Here is a 26,094-nt window from a genome sequence, read left to right on the forward strand (position 1 = left end):
CGAAGCGACCAGCTGTTTACTTTCGGCCACAACAGCCACCAACTTCTTCGCTCTCTTCTTCCGCCACCACTAGCGCATGGCAATATGATGAGAATTCATTAGAGTTGTCAAATGTTCCCGCATCTTAAGGAGTTGAGTGTGCACTAACTGCTATTTCCTTGGAGTGTTGCTAGTGTTGTTTATGATTGCCAAAATGTGCTAGCGTTGTCTGTCACCTATCTGAGGATGAGGCAAGACGGGAGTAGTGCAGATAAAAACGTCAATTCAGCTTCTGCAATAGTCCATCGCTTGAGCAGTGTCTTTTATAATTATGCACAGTTCGTGCCAGAAAAAAATGGCTCATTTATTTATTCTTGAACACAAAGGATAGCAATTTTTAAAAAGCGAATAATATAAATCCGACAAAAATAATTACTCACTTCCCGTTTTTCCAACATTTACCCAAAATGTCCCTATTGTATGTGCAGAGGTCACATGCAGTGTGTTGTCAGTGCTGTCCACTGAAATAACACTTGTTTGTACTAATGACTGCTTTTAAAAACATGCGAAGGTATTCCTTATCACATGTGCGCTGATCAACTGTAGATGAGCAAGGGTAGCTCAATCCTCGGAACTTGTATCTCATGACAACCTTGACAACAATATTCACTTTCTGTAATGATGACTTTAAGCTGAGGATTCCATTCATTCATTCATCCATATAGCAAGGAATGCCTTATTCCTTTCCTTATCCGCCAACTGTTACTCGATTGAAGTGTTATATCACTGCGACCTCTGCAGATCTTTTGAAACATTAGCGAACTTTTCTTTTCAACGTGATAGCATAAATTGTCTTCTCCCAGGATACACGGCCTTAGAACAACTGAAAGCTGAGCAGGTTGGTATTAATTCATCGCTAAAAGATGTGATCTCTCTTCTTCTTCGAACGCCATATGCCTCTCGCCTATGTGTTGCCTAAATAGTATATTGCGGCTCAGGCTAATCTTACAATGTTGTTTGTTTGTTAAAGCTCGAATTCTCAAAGGGGCGCGTGCAGTGAGAAACGACGGCCGCACTGCGCACAAATACTGTCCGAAGGCCCCCCTTCATTAATGCCCTTGTCGCACGCCTCGTTCTGCGTACTGTAAGAGTCATGCTGAACGAGCCAAGAGAGGTAATCTACTCAATTTCAGCTAGCAATTTGAATAAACAGATGGCTCTTTCTGTTTCTTTTATATATTGCTAAACTCTGTGACTGACAGCGCTGCTTGTTTACATATATACTCTTATATTCACGATTGGCAATAAACAATGTAAGTTATTTGCCGGGTGTGTTTTTTGCCAGTTGATGCCTCTCAGTCGCCTGGCGACATCACAGGAATATTTCTTGTAATTCTACTAGAAGTACCAGCCCGGGAAAGCCGTGAATAAACAGCCAGAAGCAGCGGGAGAGCAACACGAGCATGCGCACCCACCGGCAGTGCAGCAGCCATTATTACCCCAGCGTAATGCTGACGATATTTTTAATATCTCGGTCGTATACTTTACTTCACAATGCCACCGCTACCCTTATTTTGGCAGCAATATCAAAGGTACAGTTTTCCTTCTCTAGATTTCTAGTGTTCTGTGGTACAAGATGTTCAGAAAAAATAACAGAATCGTTTGTTACACAGAAGATAAGAAGTTTATTACTGTGGGGATGCATAAGCCTGGCTTCGCAGACCAATAGCAATCTCTATTGCAAAACTCGCCATCTTCAGCCTTGGCGCATGCAAAATTTCTTGCCTGCTCCATCATCTCGGCAGTTGCACCCTTTTCGGCAATCGCCGTCTTCATTGCACTGCAGGAAACGTGAGATGTTGAAGTAAGTGATCAAATTGATGGTAAAGATGCGTACTAAATACGTTAAATTAATTCTCAAGAAAGACGGAAAGGATGTAAGAAGCAATGTCATAAGAGCTGAACCAGTGAAATAGTTGTAGACAATGCTAACGAAGTGGGTTTTGCAACCCAATATCTGGAGAGAGAGAGAGGGAGAAAGATAAGGTAAGGCGAGGCGCACTCAATCAAAGGAGATCTCGAGTTGGCTACCTTGTAGATTGGAAGGGGAAAAAGGGACAGGAAATAATAAAAGAGGAAAATATACGACGAAATTGCAGTGCCATTATGACTATGACAGTGCGCAACCCGTTCACAAAACTCAATGGACAGCCGCCATCTTTGTCATGCCACTTTAGCTAAAAACACGCAGCAACGCTCTTATCTGGCTCACGCCAAGCTGCCTCACTAATGCAGCCTTAATGAAGAACATTTGCACTTATTACTCACTATCTGGAAACCTTGCCCTACAAGACAAACTGTGTTTGAAACTGCCCACATAAAGTTTCTAACAGTACTAATTAATTTTTTACAGCGAAGGTTCATATGACTAGGAAGTGAAAAAAACGCAGCGGTCCGTGAGTGCGTAGAGATAATAAAGGATAGGCAAAGCTAAGATACGCTAAGTTGAAATGTATCCGTGCTTGCATTAGTTTCTCTTCAGGTTTTGTAAGCATATATAGCAAGGGAGGACACCCGCCGCAGCATGAGTCGCTATCCATGAAAGCCTCTAGGGGGTCTTAATATCCTTTAAGCAAACGCGACCAACCGGAAAGCTTCAAGCGCGTATTTCTTAAATTAAGTGATAGAAAAATGTATAGCTGCAGTTGGACGACTACTTCGATAGACGCCAGCTCGTGATAACACCGGGGCCGCACGTGTCCAGATTCACTGGTTAACCATATGTACGGAGTGCTTGGGCACTGATTATTTAAGTGGGGAACACTTTAGGGGCCCGGGCTGTCATATGCTGTCACCTTATGCTATCATCGTTGTCTCATGTCGCTTGGCACCACGCCGGAAAACACAATGTAAAGCGTAACCATGTATAGCATAGCCATGCATAGCCAGGGGTAGGGAAAGAGAAGTGCAAGGTTAGAAGGAGTGGTGTAAGGGTGAGGAGGATGGAAAGGATGAATGCAGAGGGTAAAGTATAGCATATCATCCATGACATCAATGAGGCAAAACCGTGTATAGCATAGCCATGTATAGCGTGATTAGTAAAGGTGCGGGAAAGGGAAGTGAGGGTGAGGATGAGGGTAAGAAGGAAGGTATGGGAAAAGGAAGGGAGTACGCTGTCATCTCATGCCGTGGCTTCGCGTTAAAGGTTAAAGCATACATAGTAATGTATGCTGTCACCAGGTCTCAAAGTGTCCCTTATTGGAGGAGGGGCCCTCAGAGGGCAGCGGCCTATATACACACATATGCATACATACAACACCTCCTTAAGAAATGAAATGGAGAAACGAATCAGTGCTCCGCGCTTTCTACTGTTATCACGTTGGGTGCAACTGCACAATTATTTTTGCGGCGCCTAGCTAACTGATCGAGAAAATGTTTTATTATTACTATTGACTTTGGTTATTGAACATACCGGCCATTCCCACCTTTAATGCTGCTAAAGTTGATGGGCTCCGTTCTGAGCTTTCCTGAGACCGAACGATGCATTCAGTATTGTTCGTTCGTGAAGGAAACTTTCAAACCATATTCCTCCTTCTAACATCCACCCACTTTTAAGCTACCTGAAAAGTCCCGAAGTGCGCTTCTCTGACTGTGATTAAAAACTAACAACCTGTTCTGCGTAATTCGAGGAGGCCGACACACCTACTGGAACGCAACAATATAGACAGAAGAAGAATGAATACTGCAAATAATATGACGCACCCTACACAACCGAAAATTCCAAAATCTGGTGTGACATCGAACCTCAGGTGACCCTTTTGCACAAACAATAGGACACACTAACAAGCAAAGTTTTCTTTCAACACGGAGCACCATAGCTGCCAAACGGCAGTACGGCTTGTTTGAAGGCCGCTTATTATTGTTTTTCATACGGTGCATTAAATTAGCATTGCACACAATGTGACGCAGCGATACCACTACACGTGTCAAAATGGTTGTCTCATGCTTCCGTGGAAAGTGTTTCGAGCGTTATACAGACCTTATAGCTCATGCTTTCTCTTTCTACCCTCACATGATGTTGCTCTCACATATAGATGCACATTTAGCGGATTTTAGAACAGTGTTTCGAGGTTTCCCTAGTATTATGACTAATGTTTACCCAATATTGTGCAAGGTCGTACAGGCGAGTATACTGCAAGACAAAGGCAATGTAGTGGGCTGCAGTACCCTGATTGACCTCCACTAAATTATACTAGGGGTATTATTGCAGGATGGCCCGAGTTTGGCGAAACTAGGAATCTCGCCGATCTCTGGCGACACCCCCTGTTGAATGGACTAATTGTATAAAAAGGTCAAATTCAGTCCTCAGCGCGCGCCGAGTTCCATTGGTTGCGATGGAATGCGGTGTCATGCCAAGGGCCGTCGCCAAAGTTGTGTGGCGTCTTCAAAGCAGAAGCATCTTCTTTCATTTATTTCTCGTTTTACTGAGTGCAGAAGTGCACCCATACAAGAAAAGTGTCTGAAATATTGCTATTGACATTTTTATAGAGGCACGGCCTGAGGCCTTTAATGCCTGTACTAAATATTCTTTATACTAATTAGTACAGTGGCCTCCGGGATTGGCACCGGCTGCACGACATTCAACAGCGAGCGGCCGGAGCTAATCGCTGAGTCCACATGTATCATCTTCATCATCATGATCGGGCTCTAATTTCTAGCGCGTTGCTCGGCCTGCGCGCTCTTCGTTCGTCTTCTTCATCTTCTGCTCGCTCCTCGCACACATGCGCCCGGCTGATTCAACCAAGGCATGCTATGATCAACTTAAATAGCCAATTCATGCTAAGAGCGAGCTTATTGAGCCACGTGTTTCTAAGACCGTTCTAATTAAGACCACGCTAATGAAGGTATATCATGCTAAGGGCGACTAATTAAAACCATGCTAATTAAGACGACGCTAATCATGACCAAGCTAAGCAAGATTTTCATTCAGGTCGTGCTTAAGACAACACTAATTAGCCCATGGTATATGTCATGCTAATTTGTATTATTTAATTAGGGTGCAGATAATTAAACCAAACTAAATAGAACAAGTTTATTCAGTAACATGTCAATTCAGACCCTAATAATTTAGACCAAGTTAATTAATACCACTAAAATTGATACCGGACTGATGCTATCTTCATTCTTAAGCAGTGTGAATTGACGTTAAGCCACGTAAAAGGATGAAAGAAGCTGCTAATTAGCATCCACTTCATTAAACGCTTGACAATTACACTGGTACTATGGCAGACACGAGTGCAACTGGGCCTTCTCAGAATCAACAAATTAGAAGCCGAGCTCGCGTGCCAAGTAGTTTGATTGAGAGGCGCCCACGCAAAGGCTCGGGCCCGCCCACCGCGTTTGCTCTTGCCGAGACGCAGTACTCACACCGCAACGCCAGCGAGCGGCAGTATTCACCTCTGATCTGCGATGTATCTTCATAATATTTGACGTAACATACTAATCGACGTAAAAATCACAGGGTCCCTTGTGCATTCACATAAGACGACTCGAAAGCTAAAGCCGTCTTCTTTTTCTTCTCATTCGATGCATAAGGAGCCTGCATGAACGGCCGGTCATGTAGGCTCCCTAGATGTATCTATCCTGCCCGCCACCCTGCGCAAGCATTGGGCACCTAGCGTGGTTTCGCACTGCCTTGTTAACTTTTATAAAATTAAATTCATACCCTGTGGGATTCGATGAAGGTAAAAAAAGAGTATGTAATTTAGAATGCAATTTCTATTTATGAGAAAGCACCTAGAAACACACTGAATGCTGTTATCGACATGCTACTCACACTGTTGTCACGGCTATTAGGGGATAATGCTGCGCGAACCAATCGCCCTGGTTATCTCTAGATAGCACGCGCTTTTTGCGACGGACTCGGCAGTTAAGGTGCGTCTTTACAATGCGCAATATCAAGAAATATTTTACCGAAGTTGTTCTGCCACTGATTCCCTGATTCCAAAAAATCACAGCTATATCCACGGAGTGAATGATGATGAGTGGGCGAAGCTGCGGAGGTTCATCGGTAAACCGTGATCTTCCGTGAATTCTGCCCCAGTACATCATCACCGACGTGAGATCGGGCGCGTTTATACTAAAGGTTCGATGAGTTATGACGACTTGCAGCTCACTTAATTTTACATGTACGCTGTGAATTTTCATTGTTTAGAAAACATGCTTTAGAAAACACCTTGCGTCTTTCGTAAGCAGCTGGCGTCTTTTTCGTTTTGCTTTAGAAACATCTGGCGTTCTTTCGTTCTGGTTTTTACAAAACATCTGGCGTCTTTCGTTGGTTTATTTCATCAATCAACGGCGTTTTGAACAAAATTTTTATTGTTAATCACGCACAGGAGAATCTCACCAGGCACTACCTTGGAGGTAAACAATGGCTGCTAATGGGAATGAGAGACAGAAGAAGTCGGCTTTTAGCTAACACTTACACTTCTACAGAGACAGAAGGAATTCGGCTTTTAGTTTAACGCGCAACGCTGCGAATTTTTTATTGTTCAACAACGCAAAGGAGAAATCTCCCACCGGCACCACCTTGGAGGTCAAAGGGTAAGACTTGTTACTCACTACTACGAGCACGACGAGGGACGAACGGGTGCCGCCTTAAGGAGCTTCGCCCCTAAAACTTCACAACGTTACTTTAAAATTATTTTTATTTGGTATCGAACACGATAAGGTATGCTTATCACGGTTGGATACCATATCGCGTGGAATACGATATATGGTATCCATACCACGTTGGATACTACAGCAAAAAAGGCAAAAATATTGCTCCCTAAAAATCACCCACCTCTGCACGCGGCTGGGTCTCACGCTTCTTGCGTCCTTTTCCCCCTTTTTTGCCAGCCTTTCCCTTCTTGGTAGCTGTCTCCTAAGTGCAAATGAGATAATATAGATTAGCCTTACGGGAAAGAAACCGCGAATAGTGGTTTTGTTCTGTATTTACTACGCTTTTGCGGCGCTGTGGGCAACTGCGCTGTGCACAAAATTGATGCTAAATTTTAAAAGAGAAACAGTCAGGCTAATTAGCCAAGCAAGCAGTTTACGCTGCATACAAAGTCGTGCTACAGACATATATTGGTTTCACGGATTCAATTTTTTTGAAGGTGGAGATCGTGCGAATGAAGTGCTAGGTTCGCCCACAAGGCTAATAATATGGTTGCCAAGGGACTCGTCTCTTTAAATACGTTTTTTCTTCTGGCAAGGAAAATAATATCAGTATCATGTACCTGGAAACTTGTTAATCTGATCACAGCACTGCATCTTTGGCTGTTCTCGGTTGCTTCATTTCAGGCTTTACAGATTCGGTTGCAAGAGTTATTTATTGATGCGACAGCGTTAGAGAGCTCGTTTCGCAGAAATTCCGCCGTCGGCATCGGTGTCGCTTGTGAGCAAAAAATTGTCCGTGACCGAAGAATCGGGAAAGATGCAAATAAAATGAACATTAAATATCTTCGGTCCCATTGAGTATCGAACAGGGCCGTTCGCGTGGCAAGCAGGTGTACTACCACAAAGCCACGACGTTGCTTGCAACTGCTTCGCAAAAAAAAAAACACTACATAAATGTCATGCAGTGGTAGGAGTCTCGACGCATTTTGTTCGGCAGGTGTCACGACGAAAATGAGTCCATTCAGCGATTTGTAGGCGCATTAGCGAGGCCATCAAACTACGTTTCAGTGCGTGCGGAAGTACACTAACAGAATATATCTCACTCTGATCAGTCCTAGTAAAAGAGGCTCACTACAGTGGTAAAAAATCACAGTTTCATCGCAAGGGCGAAGCAATGAATGCTTTAAACAAATAGTAGTGTTACACGAACTGAGGCTGGCAGCTAACTGTTTTGTATCCGATCTCGCATAACTACAAAACGCTGATGTAAGTCAATACGGCCTCTCCAGGGAGAGCTGCTCTCCGCATAGCCACTTCGCGTTGAAAGCACAGCACGTAGAATGGTATGCCAGCCGCCCGCTGTGATGGCTTTCGAGATAGCGCGCGCGCAAGCGATCGCGACCACGCCCTTGGATTCAAAGTCAACGTTGCTCCTCGCGCGATGCGACCCTCTCCCCCCCCCCCCCCACCCTTGCTGCTTCGCGTCTTTTAAGGCTCATTAAAGACGGGCGGCGCATTTTCTGTCTGCTTCGACGGCAGGGCCGGCTTGTTTGAACTCTGCTTCGGCCGCGTTCGTCGCCCCCGCTCGCGCGCTTTTACCCGCGGTAGAACATACAGTGCGCGGGGGGATCTTATCAATTTGGACTTCATATCGGAAGGACATGACGGCGACGACCAAAACCCGTCGAGACTGTCCATATAATTGCTATCGCAATAAAACATATCTCAGCAATAAACTCAGGCCAACTGTCACCTATTTTACGAAACCGCGCCTCTTATATTGCTCAAAAAAAAGAAAGGCAAAAAGAAACTTGCCACGATTTCAAAACTTCTTATTCCTCTACGCGTGCTTTCATTTCGAGATATCATGAGCCAGCAACTTTGAGAGAGTCACAAACATGTTCTTTTGTTCAATACCCCCCCCCCCTCCAAGTCTTTGATGGTCGTGAAAGAAGCCGTATGATGGTTACGCCAATGATCATCGTGCACTTGTTGAATGTTGCTTTGTCCACTTCAAACCCGATACAATATCATTCAGGAGCGAAAAGTACATACGAACGTGCGCTACCGCTAGTGGGTATTTTCATTGAAAGGTACAATGCGCGCGCCGTCTCCGCGAAGAGAGAGGGAGAAAACATATGAAAGAACTTATAGCCTAAGCATGTAGAAGAGGGGTGTAGCCCAGGGTGCCTAGGTTGCGACAACACGAGCCCGTTGGGTGAAGGCATGGCGGGCACCGGGAGGCTCGTCGCAGAGCGCATCTTCCCACAGCTCTTTGGTGGAGAAAGGACACACGTTGACTGGCAGGGGAGGGAATCATTTCACGGCGCACTCCACCGTGACGTGGAAGGTTGTCCATAGCCCGGGCAAGAGTCAGCGTAGTGGCCTGGGTCAAACTTATACAGTGAAATGTGGTTGAGGAATGTATGTGTTTGAAGTTGGCGGGTGCCACCTTTACTCTCTCAAGAACGAAGTCGGTGACGAGTACGTAGTGTGTCTAGCTATGGTGCGGTATGTTAAATGTATGGTAACTGAATGGAGGGATCATTTGGTCTGACTCTCGGGTCCCATCATGCAGGGCAGCTCGGTGGGTAATTTCTGGAGGGACTGCGTGAGTCCGTTTATTAAGCAATTTCCACCGATGTGCTCGGAGTGCACCACCACCTCGTGGCATCGGAACAAACCGCAACGCCACGTCACGTGACACAGTTCTGAGCTCTCGTTAGTGGACGCACACGTGCGCGGCACGCCAGGTGCCCTTGATTGCGTTCGATCGCTCGATTATGGTAACGGGACTGCGCATGCCGACGCTCACCGCAGGAACAGGAGCCTAGGATCTGCGCTCTCTATAAAATCCTTTCCCATATGCTGGCAGTGTTGGAGGCAGTGAAGGGGGTAGGAGTAAGCGCTCACTAATTGACCACGAATAGTTATCGCGTTTTTTTTTTCTCAGGCAACCAAAATTTTCTTTTCGCAAAGCTAACTTCGAAATCATTGTTCTGAGTCTAAATCCAACGTCTAGAATAAATTTCATGAAAACCGGAAATGGTGACCAAGTCCTCATGTTCGTTCTTATTGGGCATACTCGGGAAATCAATTTCAATATAATTACATTTTGATTAAATTTGCCAAGCCAGAGGAGCACCCGCGGGGACAGCGAGGCCAGGGATAAAAGTGCCAGATTGTCTTCTGCTGCGTTGTGTTTTCAGCGTGCTCCAAGGCGTATATACGGAAACATTTTTACGCTTGTCAAAATTGAAATTCGGCCACGCCACATGGAATGACGCAACCAATTTTTTGCATATAGACAGAGTATCATAGTGGGGAAAAATCTAACTAAAAATTGCACCATCTCCCACTGAAGGGAACCATGGGGGGATGCGAAGCAGCGCATGGGTCGACTTAAAGTTCCGTGACTGCTGAGTGAGTGTAAGGGGGAGAGGCCACAGCGCCTCACCCAGCCCCTTACACAGGCCCGAACGCGTTAGCGCGTGCCAGCGCGTTTTGACTATGATACAACACGTTGGTTCTTCCGCGTCTGCAGAATCTCGTTCCCCGACGCCATCACATGATTGCTTAGAGAGTGTAAGGGGGAGAGGCCACGGCGTCTTACCCAGCCCCTTACACAGGCCCACACGCGCTAGCGCGTGCCAGCACACATGGTTCCCGAGCGGACGGTCGACAATGAAAGGACGGACACATCCCCGAGCAAAAGCTGCTTCGCATCTAATAATTTATCTGCTTTGCTGTGTCTATACCGATTAGACTTACCTTCTCGCTTTCTTCAGAAGCACGAGCAAGGGGTACAGGCGTCTCAGCGCCTAGTATTGTCTGTAATAGAAGTACACTGATATGTAGATGCCCATGTTTCTCAGGAAGAGAGAAAAAGTTTTAAATTCAGTGGCGCAATAACGGGCCATCGCGAAGATTGTAGCCATGTCTAAATAATATGCTATGCAAGGTCACCAAGCTTCAACTGACGGCGGTCTTTAGAAAAACTCGCAGGCTTTTGTATGGGTTTCCCTAAGACAGTTGGAAGGCGAGAGCCGTCCGGTGACAAAATAAATATCATCATCATAATTATCATTGTCGGCGCTTGAATGGCACGTGAGTAGCGGCACACTTTATACATGTTGTTGCTGATCATAATGATGCCGATGCGTTAGAGCCCAGGCCTTTGTCAATAGTTACCAGCTTTCAACCACCCACTCGTCACGCAATTCACATAGTGTGACGCCTGGTGGGTTTCAGAAATTCGGCCACACATTACTGCATATATTAACACTTTCCCTGACGACTGTAGAGCGCGTTTTTCCAAAGAGCTTCAAAGCGCTGACACAGCTGTTTGGTAGAATACTTCACTCCCATGCAGGCTACCTGGGTTCGATCCCGGCGCGAAGCCTGATTTAAATGCGAAGAGTTGGCGAACCGAAGGCACTTTGCCTGTTTTTATCTATCTATCTATCTATCTATCTATCTATCTATCTATCTATCTATCTATCTATCTATCTATCTATCTATCTATCTATCTATCTATCTATCTATCTATCTATCTATCTATCTATCTATCTATCTATCTATCTATCTATCTATCTATCTATCTATCTATCTATCTATCTATCTATCTATGCCTTGGCGCTGTCGTAGTGCCAAGGCTTACGTTAGCGCTGCGACAGCGCTAAGCTAGCTTTGCGCTAAGCATAGCTTGGCGCTTAACTTGTTATCAGGTGCTAGACTGCTGACCCAAAGGTCTTGAGATCGAATCCCGGCCACGGCGGCCACATTTTCGATGGAGGCGAAAATGCTCGAGGCCCGTGTGCTTAGATTTAGGCGCACGTTTAAGAAGACCTGGTGGTCGAAATTTCCGGAGCCCTCCACTAAGGCGTCTCTCATAATCATATCGTGGTTCTGCGACGTTAAACCCCAACAATCGTTAGCTTGGTAAATACGAAAATTAGCATTCGAGGAGGTGAGCGTATGGCGAACACGACTGACAGGTCATGACATCCATAACGTGACTTCCCTGTCGCGGACGCCATGAAATCATTTCCACCAGTCACGTGTGGGACATACCCGCGTTCCATGGATCGCCGTACGCTGGTATGCGCCAGAGGGGTTCACAACCTATATAAACCCAGAGTTTTGAAATCTTAATGCCACAGCCTGAATGCGCTCGTTTCGCAGAAGATGCGATGCTGGCGTCGGGCAGCATTGTCGATCGGTGAAATATTCCGATGGAAGCAAAGAGCAATAGTCACTGCTTCAGCCGGAATCAAACCCACATTCTACATGGCAGTCAAGTATTATACCAGAGAGTGACGCCAGTGCTTCAAACTGTTTCGGAAGAGCACCCTATAAGAGCGTCATATCAGTAAACGCTAATTGTGGTTGCAGTGCTCCCTATCCTCTTTTATATCAGTGTAATACAAATTCATTATTTCTGCCTTGTAGAGGTACAGACAGAGGAGGCACAGAAAAAGCTGTCATAAACAGCTTGACAGAGCCGCGGCACCCGTTTGCTTGGCAGCGGCTTCACAACAAGACTCATGCAACGACAGTATTGAAAGTGTAACGACGACTATACAATAATCGACAGATGCAAAAGAGAAACAAAATGAGGTTATACAATAGATAATATTCACATTGAATACACACAGGCATGGCTACAAAACAAAGTGTAAAACAGGAACGGAATCTACATGTTAACATACATGGCACGCAAAGCAGTGTTTGATGAACTGAAGACATCAAAATTATTATGCACATATGAGTTTAAAAGGCAAGGAAGAGTGAATTGCACACGTTCTCTACCTGAATTTATTCTGGGTGTCGGCACAACCCAAGTCTTGCATGCCTTGTCATATGCATGCCTAGTCAGTGACAAGGCATGTGTCACTTAAATTGTTCAACCACATCTATACGTCGTGAGTTCAGCTTAATGTTGAAGGGAAAAAGAACTGGTTCATTTTTGGGGCGGAATACGACAGCTTTTCTTTTCTTCTCATTAATACGCATGCACTTGGATTCCGACCATTTTTGTAGCTCATTCATACTGTCATTGCAATGCCGAACAAGGAGATCAAGATTAGTTCCAGTAAAAAAGATGCTGTTGTCATCAGCATAGGTGATAAATGTAGCAGTGGTGGTAATATTGCAAATGTCGTTAAGATACATATTAAATAGGAATGGTCCTAATATAATGCCCTGCGGAACGCCAGAAGTAACAGACTTTAGTTCAGGTTTTATGTTGTCTATGCAGACAGCCTGCTTTCTATGCGATAGATATGATTCAGAAGCATTTGAGCCTGTCCGCGAATACCGTAACATTCTAAGTTTTTAAGGAGTACAGTGTGGTTCACAAGATCGAACGCCTTCGAAAAGTCCACGAAGATACCAATAACGAAGGTCTTCTTTTGAAACAGTGTTAGTATATATTCGTTTTGTTCGATTAGTGCTATCTCAGCATATTTATGTTTACAAAACCCAAATTGATTTGGTGATAGTAGGCCATGCTTATGAATAAAATCCGACAACCTAGTATATAGCACTTTCTCAAAAGTTTCGAGAATATTGGAAGTATGGAGACTGGTCTATAATTTCCTAAATCATTGCGATCTCCTTTCTTATACAGAACCGTTCCTATAGCAAGTTGCATTTTTCTAGGAAATGAACCAGTATCTAAGCATAGGCTAAATATGTCTACAAGAACAGGCGCAATAATGGCTGCAACATGCTTCACTAACTTGACATCTATGTCAAGTAAGAATGCCGTCTATAAGATGGCATTCTTACTTAAATGCCATCTCTACCTATGCCTATTTTTAGGGTTTTGTATTACTGCTTAACTTCTTCTGGTGTAACAGGGCTCAGGAATCATTATTAAATGAATTAATGTATTCATTGGAATCCTCTGACGGATTGTTATGGGCGAGAGTTGTAAAAAGTAGTTAAAAGCTTCTGCCAGCTCTACTCCAGATATATCGTTGTGATTTAGCTTTAGCGTATGTAGAGAGGCTTGTGGCACTTCACGTCTAAGTAAGAGATTTAATCTTGACCTTAGCAAATCATGGCAACCAATTTTAAATTCAAGCAATGTAAAGCAGTATTCTGCACGTGCTTGGCGCAGTTTTTTGTTAGCCCATTCCTGTATTCTCTGAATACCCTGAGGTCATCTGCTAAACGCGTATTGAAGAATATCTTGAACAGCTTGCCTCTCGTTTTAATTTCTTGACGTCGCTCAATAGTTACCCAAGGTTTGCGAGTTTTGCGTTTTGATCCGCGCACTTTTAATGGGAAGCAGGAATGGTAAATCTGCTTGAATACGTAGAGAAAATTATCGCAGGCCTCATTTGCATCATTTCCAATGCTGATATTATCCCACTAAACTTGTGTTCTTGAGTTGTGAAATAAACTGATGGTTTGGTTGGTTATACGCTGATATGTAGCTTTTTCTTGCCGGTACTTTACCTCTCGATTCTTATTTATACTTAAGAACACTGGAAGGTGATCACTGATTGCGCATGATATTACACCTGTTTCATCTGTTGCTCTGGATGAGTTCGTAATGAACAGATCGAGAAGAAGCACACTTTCTGGTGTGACCCTTGTTGGCATTTTAACAAGGTTAACAAATGCGTTCAAAGTCGGAGTTGTGTTGAATTCCATAGCCAGAAAAAATAACCTTCAGCAAATCAACAATAAAATCACCTCCAGCTATTAATATGTACTTACTGTCTGTTATTATTGAAAGAAAGTTATCATGAAACTCGAAAAACTTGACCACAGTTCCCTTAGGAGGACGATAGCATACCGAGAACACGAACCTGCCAGTGCAGAGCGATATGATTTCAAAATCATCAGTAATTAGAGAGTACCAGTCCAGCTTATCGCATTCAATATTGACAGACACCAGCAAAGCAACTCCACCTCCACGCAGGCTGGGCGGTTCAGATAATGTCTTTTATAATGGGTCATCGTAAAAATGTCAGAATCATTAGTGCTCCACGTTTCAGTGAGCATGACCAAAGAAAACGTAAATGAAAATTCACACATTACGAATGTACACATTACTGCACAACTTATAGTAAAGGGCCTACGATTGCTCTTTATGATAATGTCGCGTACACTCTGAGGAGAAATCACCCGAAAGAGGTGTACGGAGGTCAATAGACACGCGCAATGAACGGATAGACCGTCGATGAGGAAGCGCAAAGGGAGGCGTGCCGCGTGCAAACCAGTTACTCTGCAAAGGGATGAACCGCGCGGGAGATGCAGCCCGTGTGAAGAGATACGTTCCGTGTGCAAACCGTTGTCAAGGGAACTAACCGTCCTCCCGGTCCTCCTCGCTCGGGTCATTCTTCCCACTGGTGCTCGAGCTTGCGTGTTGGCGGTTGTGTCGCGCTCGGAGAGTTTTGCCGATCTATAGTCGGGTACAACTTTAGAAAAAAGCGGCATTTGCACCTCAAAGGCGGATGCACACGCGCTTCCACCAATGGGCGCGCGCTCTAGACTGACGTCACGAGCCGGACGGCCGGTGCCTCCGCTCAAGGAGAAGAAGCGGGACTATTTCTTTGCCGCGGAGGCAATCGGCTGCCGTGCTTCGGTCATATGGGCGGGGCCTCTCCTTTTTTCTAAAGTTGTACCCGACTATAGGAACTACGCCTCGGTGCCTTTGATATCACGTATGCGTGGATGAGCGTGTCGTGCTGCTTTTACGTTTTCGCCGCACCCATGAAATCTGGAGCTTGTCTTCACACGTCGCGACGGCGCGCTGTATATCCCCGGCGTAGTCATGGCGTCGCCACCGGCTTGGTATGGAGGCCGAGAAGACAGTAGGCCTGTCGGATCCATCATTTCAATCGGACTCTCGGCACAAATTGGCGCTGGATTCTTTCACACGTAAGTGATCGCTCTTTATTCTGCCGTACCTATAGCGTGCACAAAATGGATTGCGATTGCCGGTAACGGGCTCGATCGTGTCGTATGTCGCGCGCACGAAATGTACCACGAGGGCCGGCTTTGGGTGCTCACTGGTGCTCACTCGAGGAATTTTGTGGAAATTGGACGCAGTTACCGTCGGCTTCCCGTTCGCTCGCTCGCAAGCAGCCCGGCGCCGTTCGCGGCGGCAGGCCCGAGTTCGCTCGCTGGACTGGTGCTCGCTCGAGGAACATGGTGGAAATTGGTCGCCATTACCTTCGGCTTCCCCACGCTTGCTCGCAAGCAGCTCCGCGCCGTTTTTGACGGTGGCTCCGCGTTCGCTCTCTGTTCTGTACGAGATTCGCTGGCTGAAGCGGCGGCTGACGGGCTTTCTTGAGCTGTACGACGCCGCTCGCAGAAAACTCGCTGGCTCGTTGGGGCACGGTGGTTGGCGGCGCCTCGGCGTGATAGCTGCGGCTACCGCACTTCAACTGTTGGGCTATGTGGTTTGAAATGCGTCTTTGATGACGTATGACATCAAGCGTCGACGGTGAAATTATTTACATGCAATATTTTAGACGTGCGTTTTTATTTCACCTTGCACGTATTTGCCATGTGCGTGCGTCTTCATCTCCTTTGTGACGTGTCGCAGACTATTTCCAACATTTTTGTGCTTTGCAGGGTGAAATTATTTGCATGCCATATTTTAGACGTGTGTTTTGGTTCACCTTGCACGTATTTGCAATGTGCGTGCGTCTTCATCTCCTTTGTGACGTGTCGCAGACTATTTGCAACATTTTTGTGCTTTGCAGGGTGAAATTATTTGCAAGCCATATTTTAGACGTGTGTTTTAGTTCACCTTGCACGTAGTTGCAATGTGCGTGCGTCTTAATCTCCTTTGTGACGTGTCGCAGACTATTTGCAACATTTTTGTGTTTTGCAGGGTGAATTATTTGCATGCCATATTTTAGACGTGTGTTTTAGTTCACCTTGCACGTGTTTGCAATGTGCGTGCGTCTTCATCTCCTTTGTGACGCGTCGCAGACTGTTTGCAACATTTTCGTGCTTTGCAGGGTGAATTATTTGCATGCCATATTTTAGACGTGTGTTTTAGTTCACCTTGCACGTGTTTGCAATGTGCGTGCGTCCTTCATCTCCTTTGTGACGCGTCGCAGACTATTTGCAACATTTTTGTGCTTCGCAGGGTGAAATTATTTGCATGCCATATTTAGACGTGTGTTTTAGTTCACCTTGCACGTATTTGCAATGTGCGTGCGTCTTCATCTCCTTGTGACGCGTCGCAGACTATTTGCAAGATTTTGTGCTTTGCAGGGTGAATTATTTGCATGCCATATTTTAGACGTGTGTTTTAGTTCACCTTGCACGTGTTTGCAATGTGCGTGCGTCTTCATCTCCTTTTGACGCGTCGCAGACTATTTGCAACATTTTTGTGTTTTGCAGGGTGAATTATTTGCATGCCATATTTTAGACGTGTGTTTAGTTCACCTTGCACGCATTTGCAATGTGCGTGCGTCTTCATCTCCTTTGTGACGTGTCGCAGACTATTTGCAACATTTTTGTGCTTTGCAGGGTGAAATTATTTGCATGCCATATTTTAGACGTGTGTTTTAGTTCACGTTGCACGTATTTGCAATGTGCGTGCGTCTTCATCTCCTTTGTGACGCGTCGCAGACTATTTGCAAGATTTTGTGCTTTGCAGGGTGAATTATTTGCATGCCATATTTTAGACGTGTTTTAGTTCACCTTGCACGTGTTTGCAATGTGCGTGCGTCTTCATCTCCTTTGTGACGCGTCGCAGACTATTTGCAACATTTTTGTGTTTTGCAGGGTGAATTATTTGCATGCCATATTTTAGACTGTGTTTTAGTTCACCTTGCACGTGTTTGCAATATGCGTGCGTCTTCATCTCCTTTGTGACGCGTCGCAGACTATTTGCAACATTTTTGTGCTTTGCAGGGTGAAATTATTTGCAAGCCATATTTTAGACGTGTGTTTTAGTTCACCTTGCACGTAGTTGCAATGTGCGTGCGTCTTAATCTCCTTTGTGACGTGTCGCAGACTATTTGCAACATTTTTGTGTTTTGCAGGGTGAATTATTTGCATGCCATATTTTAGACGTGTGTTTTAGTTCACCTTGCACGTGTTTGCAATGTGCGTGCATCTTCATCTCCTTTGTGACGCGTCGCAGACTATTTGCAACATTTTTGTGTTTTGCAGGGTGAATTATTTGCATGCCATATTTTAGACGTGTGTTTTAGTTCACCTTGCACGTGTTTGCAATGTGCGTGCGTCTTCATCTCTTTTGACGTGTCGCAGACTGTTTGCAACATTTTTGTGCTTTGCAGGGTGAATTATTTGCATGCCATATTTTAGACGTGTGTTTTGTTCACCTTGCACGTGTTTGCAATGTGCGTGCGTCTTCATCTCCTTTGTGACGCGTCGCAGACTATTTGCAACATTTTTGTGTTTGCAGGGTGAATTATTTGCATGCCATATTTTAGACGTGTGTTTTAGTTCACCTTGCACGTGTTTGCAATGTGCGTGCGTCTTCATCTCCTTTGTGACGTCGCAGACTATTTGCAACATTTTTGTGTTTTGCAGGGTGAATTATTTGCATGCCATATTTTAGACGTGTGTTTTAGTTCACCTTGCACGTGTTTGCAATGTGCGTGCGTCTTCATCTCCTTTGTGACGTGTCGCAGACGGTTTCCAACATTTTTGTGCTTTGCAGGGTGAATTATTTGCATGCCATATTTTAGACGTGCGTTTTTATTTCACCTGCACGTATTTGCCATGTGCGTGCGTCTTCATCTCCTTTGTGACGTGTCGCAGACTATTTCCAACATTTTTGTGCTTTGCAGGGTGAAATTATTTGCATGCCATATTTTAGGACGTGTGTTTGGTTCACCTTGCACGTATTTGCAATGTGCGTGCGTCTTCATCTCCTTTGTGACGTGTCGCAGACTATTTGCAACATTTTTGTGCTTTGCAGGGTGAAATTATTTGCAAGCCATATTTTAGAAGTGTGTTTTAGTTCACCTTGCACGTAGTTGCAATGTGCGTGCGTCTTAATATCCTTTGTGACGGTCGCAGACTATTTGCAACAATTTTGTGGTTTGCAGGGTGAATTATTTGCATGCCATATTTTAGACGTGTGTTTTAGTTCACCTTGCACGTATTTGCAATGTGCGTGCGTCTTCATCTCCTTTGTGACGCGTCGCAGACTATTTGCAACATTTTTGTGCTTTGCAGGGTGAATTATTTGCATGCCATATTTTAGACGTGTGTTTTAGTTCACCTTGCACGTGTTTGCAATGGTGCGCGCGTCTTCATCTCCTTTGTGACGTGTCGCAGACTAGTTTGCAACATTTTTGTGCTTTTGCAGGGTGAATTATTTGCATGCCATATTTTAGACGTGTGTTTTAGTTCACCTTGCACGTGTTTGCAATGTGCGTGCGTCTTCATCTCCTTTGTGACGCGTCGCAGACTATTTGCAACATTTTTGTGCTTTGCAGGGTGAAATTATTTGCAAGCCATATTTTAGACGTGTGTTTTAGTTCACCTTGCACGTGTTTGCATTGTGCGTGCGTCTCCACCCTCGCTGTCACGTATGACTAACTATTTGCAATATTTTGTGCTTTGCAGGATGCAGCCGTTGTCCAAAGCGAGCAGAATGCTGTGTGCCCTGGCGCGTACAATGCCTGTGATCTATCGCTTCCGTTGGAGCAGCTTCACAAAATCAACTGTACGAGATATGACAACGTGGCTGGACCTGTACTGGACATTTTGCAGTGAATTCAATGAAACAAAGCAGGAACTTCATATGTATACAGAAAGATAACATGTTTCATTGTATCACTTTTGTCTTTCGCTGTCGCATTGTCTGAGAAAGCGGTGACACACGCATGACTAATTATTTTTTCGCGTGTTCTTTTCCGCGGCATTTGTTGCTCACCGCCGAAAGAAACACGCGAAAAATTATTAAGCGTTGCGGAGTGCAACTAGAAAATCAATCCTGGGGATAAAATATTCATCTGAATGCAGTGTTTGAGTGGTCAGACCTTTCGTCCGGCGAGGTCCAACTGGAGGAATAATGGTTGCCCGATAAGGTGTAAATGTGAGAACCAAACGTTAGTCTATTGAAGTTATCTGTGGGGACTAACAATTGCCCGGTAAGGTGTAAATGTGAGGACTAAACGTTAGTCCATTGAGGGGATCTGTGGGGACTAACGTTAGACCTGGCGCCGTTAGTCCCTAAAGGGATTAATGGTTGTGGCAGCCCCATTAGTTCCCAAAGGGACGAAACACACACCCTTTTACGTTAGAGTGTAGTCGTGACGACGAAGAAGACGTAAATCTGTATAAAAGACGTAACTCTTTATTTTGGCGAAGTTGTGCCCGGAAAACGGAAAATTAAACTACAATACGCGCTGCACACTGATAGCGGCGAACAAAGCGTCGGCTGTCGATGATCTTATCTGCGGTGAGGCGCGTCGGCATTTATACATGCGGCATCGAGCCTTCGAGCCTTAGCGCTGGTGGTAGCGTGAGTTCCAGCATGAGCTCAACTCTTCGAGTTTCCGCGCTCAAGCCTATCAGAAAATTCTAAAATTTTGTAAGGTTCCCAGACATTGAGACGCGGTTTGCGCAAGCTAGTGGTTATACGTGTAATGGACAGTTTACATAAAAGTAGCAAAAGAAGCGGGCGTGGCAATAAGCACATCATTGCACTGCAGCGTGCACCTCATTATAATTAAACTGACATGTCTGCTTTAACGTGAGTCCCGACGCTACGTCGGACCATCAGCTACCCTTTGCACGCCAGTGTACATGGCGTGCATGGGAAAACGCCTGAATTTGCACGACAAGGTCGATCCACCTGGTAACACTTAGCTTAAAGCGTAAATTCCGCTGTAGGCTGCTACTCGCTGTCTGCTTCGCAGGAAATTGATTCGTACACTGCGTAGGATCTGACGAATTTTGCACCGCACGCCGCGTTTCAGTCTGATGAGGCACTCAACGCTTTTTCCTTATATATTACAGAACATGTCTGGAATGAAATTATTCGAGGGATACGCAGCGCTTTATTACAGCGAAAGCTGTTATGAGGTCATTTCAACGGCCGTTTTTGGCGCCGTAGTTGTCCGCCGCCGCCGGTGTCCGTAACCACTATCGCTCGAAATAGGAAAAAAAACGAAATAAGAAAAAATTCCAGGATGGAACGCGGTTCGAACCTGGGCCCTCTGCGTGGGAGCCCAGTGTTGTACCTCAGAGCCATGCCGGTGCTTGGAACTTCCTTGCAAGAAGACGCTATACAGGCTTCATGTCCAGGAGGAACTACATTAACATGTGTAATTTAGTGTGGTAGAAGAGTGAAATAACAACCACGCACCACACAACGCGAATTCTGTAACCAGGCGTCACACAATGCGAATTGCGCAACGAGTGGGCTGTTGGATGCTTCCAACCCAACAAGGGGCTCTGCAATAATTCTTCATCGTCATCAGGCACAGCACCAACAAAGCTCATAATGGCTTACATGTTTTAGCGGGTACCACGGCTCTCCTTTGAATGACGAAAAATGGCATAGTGGCTGTTTCCCTACTTCACAGAAATTATGATGAGTTATAGCGTAGTGGGTTCCTCGGAAGTGCATTTGCATTGGTTGCCAAGGAAGCCCATAAGCCCATCATCAATTTCCTCAGGGTCTCAATAAAGTTCTTACCTCCTCTCTCTGTCTCTTTTCTCACGTCAACGTATGTTATATTGCATGATGGGAGAGTGAAATAGCGACCGGGCGTCACATAATGCGAATTACGTAACTGGTGAGCCGTTTAAAGCTTCCAACCCATTACAAGGGCTGAGCCACAATGCTTCATCGTCATCAGTCGTCACGTAAACAAAGTGCACATAATGCCTTACAGATGTGTAGCTGGAACCTCTCTTCTGCGCACAATGATGAATAATGGCGTTGTAGGTGCTTCCCAACTTCGCAAATATTGTGATTTATAGCGTATTGGGTGCGTTGCTAGTGTACTTGTATTAGTAGCCCCAATAGAGTTTACAACGGGCTCTAGAAATGCCGCTCTTCCAGCTTCCGCTGTGACTGGGCTGCGCTTTCCGCGCAGGCCTGGCGTTTTTAGTTTGGATTCCTTCTGCTGCTGCTTTGCACACGTCTTTCACAAAGAGGGATATCTGGGTATGGTACTAAAAACAACGCTACTGTATTTTTCTTTGCCGCGCACTGTAATATATGGGTGACGTCGTAAATGTTTGCCATGAACGCGTTAGCGGTAATGTTTGCTCAGCATTGCGTCGACAGGCAGACTACATGAGGCCCAGAACAATAGTATTTTATAGTTGCGGCGTCTTTGCTTTTATAGGTAATGCCGGCATCATTGGTGCTAGACCGGCTACACTATACCGACGCAAGTATTACCCTAAAGATTAAACATCTAAGGGAAATCTATCATATGCATGTGTTATTTCACGACTCGGAGCAAACTACTGTTTTTAGAAGTACATGTTAGAATTTGAAGCTATCCAGTGAACCGCATCTATTTATGCCAACCGCGCTACATTTCATTGCTTTACTGCAGTTAAGATTATTAAAATTTGTAATTTAGGGTACAGGAAACAAAAGCTCAATGCCCTAGAAAGTAAAAACGAAACAGCTCCTCGCACTATACGAAAGCGAAATAGTGAGTTTAACGAAGAGATTTCTGCCACAAAAATATTAACCACGAAAAATGAGCTGCAAAGCGTTTTTGTTTTATGCGCTCTTTGTGCTAATCTTTTCTACACCCACACGCGTCCACATAGCGCATTTCCGGAGGACTGACATGTGAACGAAGGCGGAAGTGCTTCACGCGAGCAAACAAGTAAGCGCAAGGTACTTGCGATGTCTTGCACGAAGCACTCCTAGATTACTAACCCAGCCATTTTCATGGATGTTGTTAAAAGCCCAAAGCTTAGCGTGCACATTGAGAGCTGATGTTGCTTATCAAGTGGTGTTTTAGAAATAGGCGAATACAAGCAGTAGGGTTTGTGTACACACTCTACAGCTATGTGGAATGAAGTCTGTGCACAAGCTATCCTGCAGTTCACAATCTGATGCTCGACCATACAAGGCCGCAGCCACTGCGCCACCTCAGCGGGCAACATTTGTATAACATTTGAGAAATTTTCGGACTGTGCAGCCAGTTAACTTACTCTTTCGGTTTCGTCACTGTAAGGGATTACACAGTCTGGTAGTGACCGTGGGGCTGCTTCCTGCAAAAGAAGTACATTTTTCAAGTAAGCAGGTGTATTTCATTAACAGGGTATGGATGTCCATATTCAGAATTGAAACTTGAATAGCACAGCAATATGATAAATATTGCAATGTTAACCTTCTTTTAGAATATATTAAACACGCCGCCCAAGTGAGTAGTTTGTATAAGAGAAGCTATTTAATGGAATACGTCGCGTAAGAGCTCTTTCGAAACTCGTGCTCCTTAGGGCGCCTCTACCAAGAACGCTGCACACGTAGCACTCGATACTACGAGCTCTACGTGCGCTCATTTGTACTATATGATGCATGTCGCGCACTACAAAGTACTCGTCATCAAGACTGTGGCGCAAGTATTTATCGGGTATGTGTTATGCTACAATGTCTTCCCAGTGCCCAACATGCTTACAATGAAATGCGCTATGGAATAGGCGTGCATTCACTGTCGTTATTAGCCCTCGTCAGTCAAAATGGCGGGAGGGAGGGGGGGGGGGCGCTTGCTCGATAAAATCTCCCCAAACACGAAATGAGACACTTGCTCGGGATTTTACGCTATATAAACCGAGTAAAGTTTGGGCTTTGTACTTCTAACGCAAACAGAAAATCCTTCGAACCCGGAGTATCTTCAAGTGCATTTCAAACATTATTTGCGTCGTTCGCTCTTGTGATATGCTTTGGCGACGGAAAAGTGCGGCAGAATTTTTCTGCAGTGATGCTGTGTTTCTCTCAAAAATGGAATAAATGGAATGAAAGAAGACTGAAAACAGGTGGGCATATATGGGATAGAATAGAAAATTACAGGCTTAAAATGGCTCTACATTAGCCACGCCGTTCCCTGAGAACACTTGCTTTTATCGATTGACCTTCTTATACTAACTGACTGACGTTGTAAATCTATTTGCCAAAATAGTTAACGGTAAAAGAGCAGTCAGTGCCACTGGTCTTTGCAGCGCCAGTGTCTTCAAAGCCGAATCGACAACGCAGGTAGCGTTTAGCTGATTCTACGTTTTCCTTTCATGAGTTGATGCAATGTTTCCTTTCTCAAATATTTGCGGCAGCCTTTATCGAACATTACAGCTTGCCTACTTTTCTTGATAACAAAAGAGGTTCTCTAAAGTAAAGCTCAGGTGGTTTGATTAACTGATAACGTTTCTTTTCATGAATAAGACTTGATCCATGGGCGGTGAGGTCGGAGTGCTTTCGCTGTCGTTGAGACAATAATTAAATGCGTGAAATAAATTCCTGTCTGCCTGCGTTCACGCACAGGCGGAGAAAGTGACGACGCGGCAATGGTGGTTGTAACTATTGTGCAGATAATTTTGAAATTATTTCTTCCGTCATTACAAATCTTGGGGAATTGAGGTGTACACATTTCAAGTTATGATTATAGCAGAAATTCGCCACAATTTGCCCCGACACACCACTTACCCTTTTTTTCGAAGACTTGTTTCGTTCTTTGGTGTGCAATATTTGAAATTTCCGTTGTCGGTTTCGGTTTTTTCCCTTCGCAGACGTCCCATCTAGAAAGTAGATTTTGCTGTTCGTTACAGGGTATTTGGATCAAGTGATTCATGTTGTGAGGAGCAGCATTGTTTTGGGCAGGACACTCTAGCGACAAAAAGATACGCAGCGTTTATTACGCACAAAAAAGAACACACACACACACACACACACACCACACCACACACACACACACACACTATATATATATATATATATATATATATATATACATATATACATATATATATATACATATATACGTATATATATATATATATATATATATTCCCGGTGTTGTGATATGTGTAGTTGTTTGCTTACGTGTGTATCTTTTCATTACTGCACACGTAATAAAAGATTTCACTAAAACAGCGTGACAAAGACGCCGTAATAGCGCTGACAATGTACAGTGAAATTGTACAACGAAGTGCGCCGATGAAATAACACAAAGAGATATAAGAAAAGAGAGTACAATGCAAAAAAAAAAAGAAACAGGCCTGCGCAGAACGAGCAGCAGTCAGAGCGTAAGCTGGCGTGGCGGCCTTCATAGAGCCCATTGTAAACTCTCTTTGGCGCCTGCGACCGAAACTGTGTAGGTCGCATCCGTATTGTGGGCGCTATTTCCAATAATTGATGCTCTCTCGATCGTGGGATTATCGGCGATCAGCCGTTTCTGATATGGCGATCTGATATTTTACCGAGGTGACTTGTCATTTGACGTTGCTACAATTCATTGTTGCGAGGATAAGAACGCATGAAAGTCGCTCTTGTTTCGGCAACTTAAGCGTTGCGCTGCTAAACACGTAGGTGAAGGACCAATAACCGGCACGAAGGAAGGAAAGAGCTATGAGGGAGCATTGTGGAATGCTATAGAAGAAAGAAGGGGCGAAAGAAGAAAGGAAGAATGGAAATAAGTAAGAAAGAAAGAAAAAAAACGAAGGAAAGAAAAAACCCATGCTTGCGCGGAGCACGCAGCAGAGTCACTGCGAAAGGTGGAATAGGGGTCTTTCTGGAGCCCGTTGTTAACTCACTTGAGGCACCCGCTACAAGTACACTTGCAAGCTACCCACTACGCCATAAATCGTCATAACTTGTGTGAAGTTTCGGAAGCATCCACTACGCCATTACTTGTCATTCTGCGGAGACGCGAGGTGCCCGCTACACATCTGCAGGGCATTATGTGCATTTTGTTGATGCTGTGGCTGACGACGGCCAATAATTATGCCTGAACACTTTGTAAAGGGTTGGAAGCTTTAAGCAATGCACCGGTTACGAAATTCGCATTGTATGGCGCCTGTGTTATCTTACTCGTTTTCCACGCTATACAACGTAAGTCAACGTGACGCCTTGCCCGCCATGACGCCTGTATAGGTTCTTTTTGCTAAGTTCTTTAAAGCACCGGTGTGAGTTTGTGACAGAAAATTCGACTGCCACGCTGAAGGCCGGGGTTTAAATGTCATCCGATCCCGGATAATTTTTTCTTATTTCGCGCGACAGCGGTCGCGGACACCAGCGGCGGCGATGACGGAAGTGTACGCCACGAAACCATCTCTTGTTGTGATCTCATAACAGCTTTCGCTGTGAAAAAAATTAAAGCCTGTACCATACCTGCCAAATATCAGTAAAACAGTGGATATGGGAAGCAAGCGCCAAAACCATGCGATCTCAAATTGAGTTCTTCTTCTTTTTTCATCTTCTTCTGCTTTCTTTTATCTTTTTTTCTTTCTTTAGTTCTTTCTACA

The 26,094-nt window shown here is 44.7% G+C and overlaps 1 long non-coding RNA gene across 1 annotated transcript; it reads right to left on the reverse strand.

Annotated features, from left to right (window-relative positions):
- Window positions 1–1,680: 1,680 nt before the first annotated feature.
- Window positions 1,681–22,852, reverse strand: LOC119378572 (uncharacterized). Its single transcript, XR_005181026.2, has 4 exons — window positions 22,792–22,852; window positions 10,414–10,473; window positions 6,824–6,904; window positions 1,681–1,819 (listed from the first exon to the last, which is right to left on the reverse strand). It is a non-coding gene; the product is annotated as an uncharacterized LOC119378572 (long non-coding RNA).
- Window positions 22,853–26,094: the final 3,242 nt, after the last annotated feature.

Source organism: Rhipicephalus sanguineus, unplaced genomic scaffold, assembly GCF_013339695.2.
Source record: "Rhipicephalus sanguineus isolate Rsan-2018 unplaced genomic scaffold, BIME_Rsan_1.4 Seq878, whole genome shotgun sequence".
Lineage (NCBI taxonomy): Eukaryota > Metazoa > Arthropoda > Arachnida > Ixodida > Ixodidae > Rhipicephalus > Rhipicephalus sanguineus.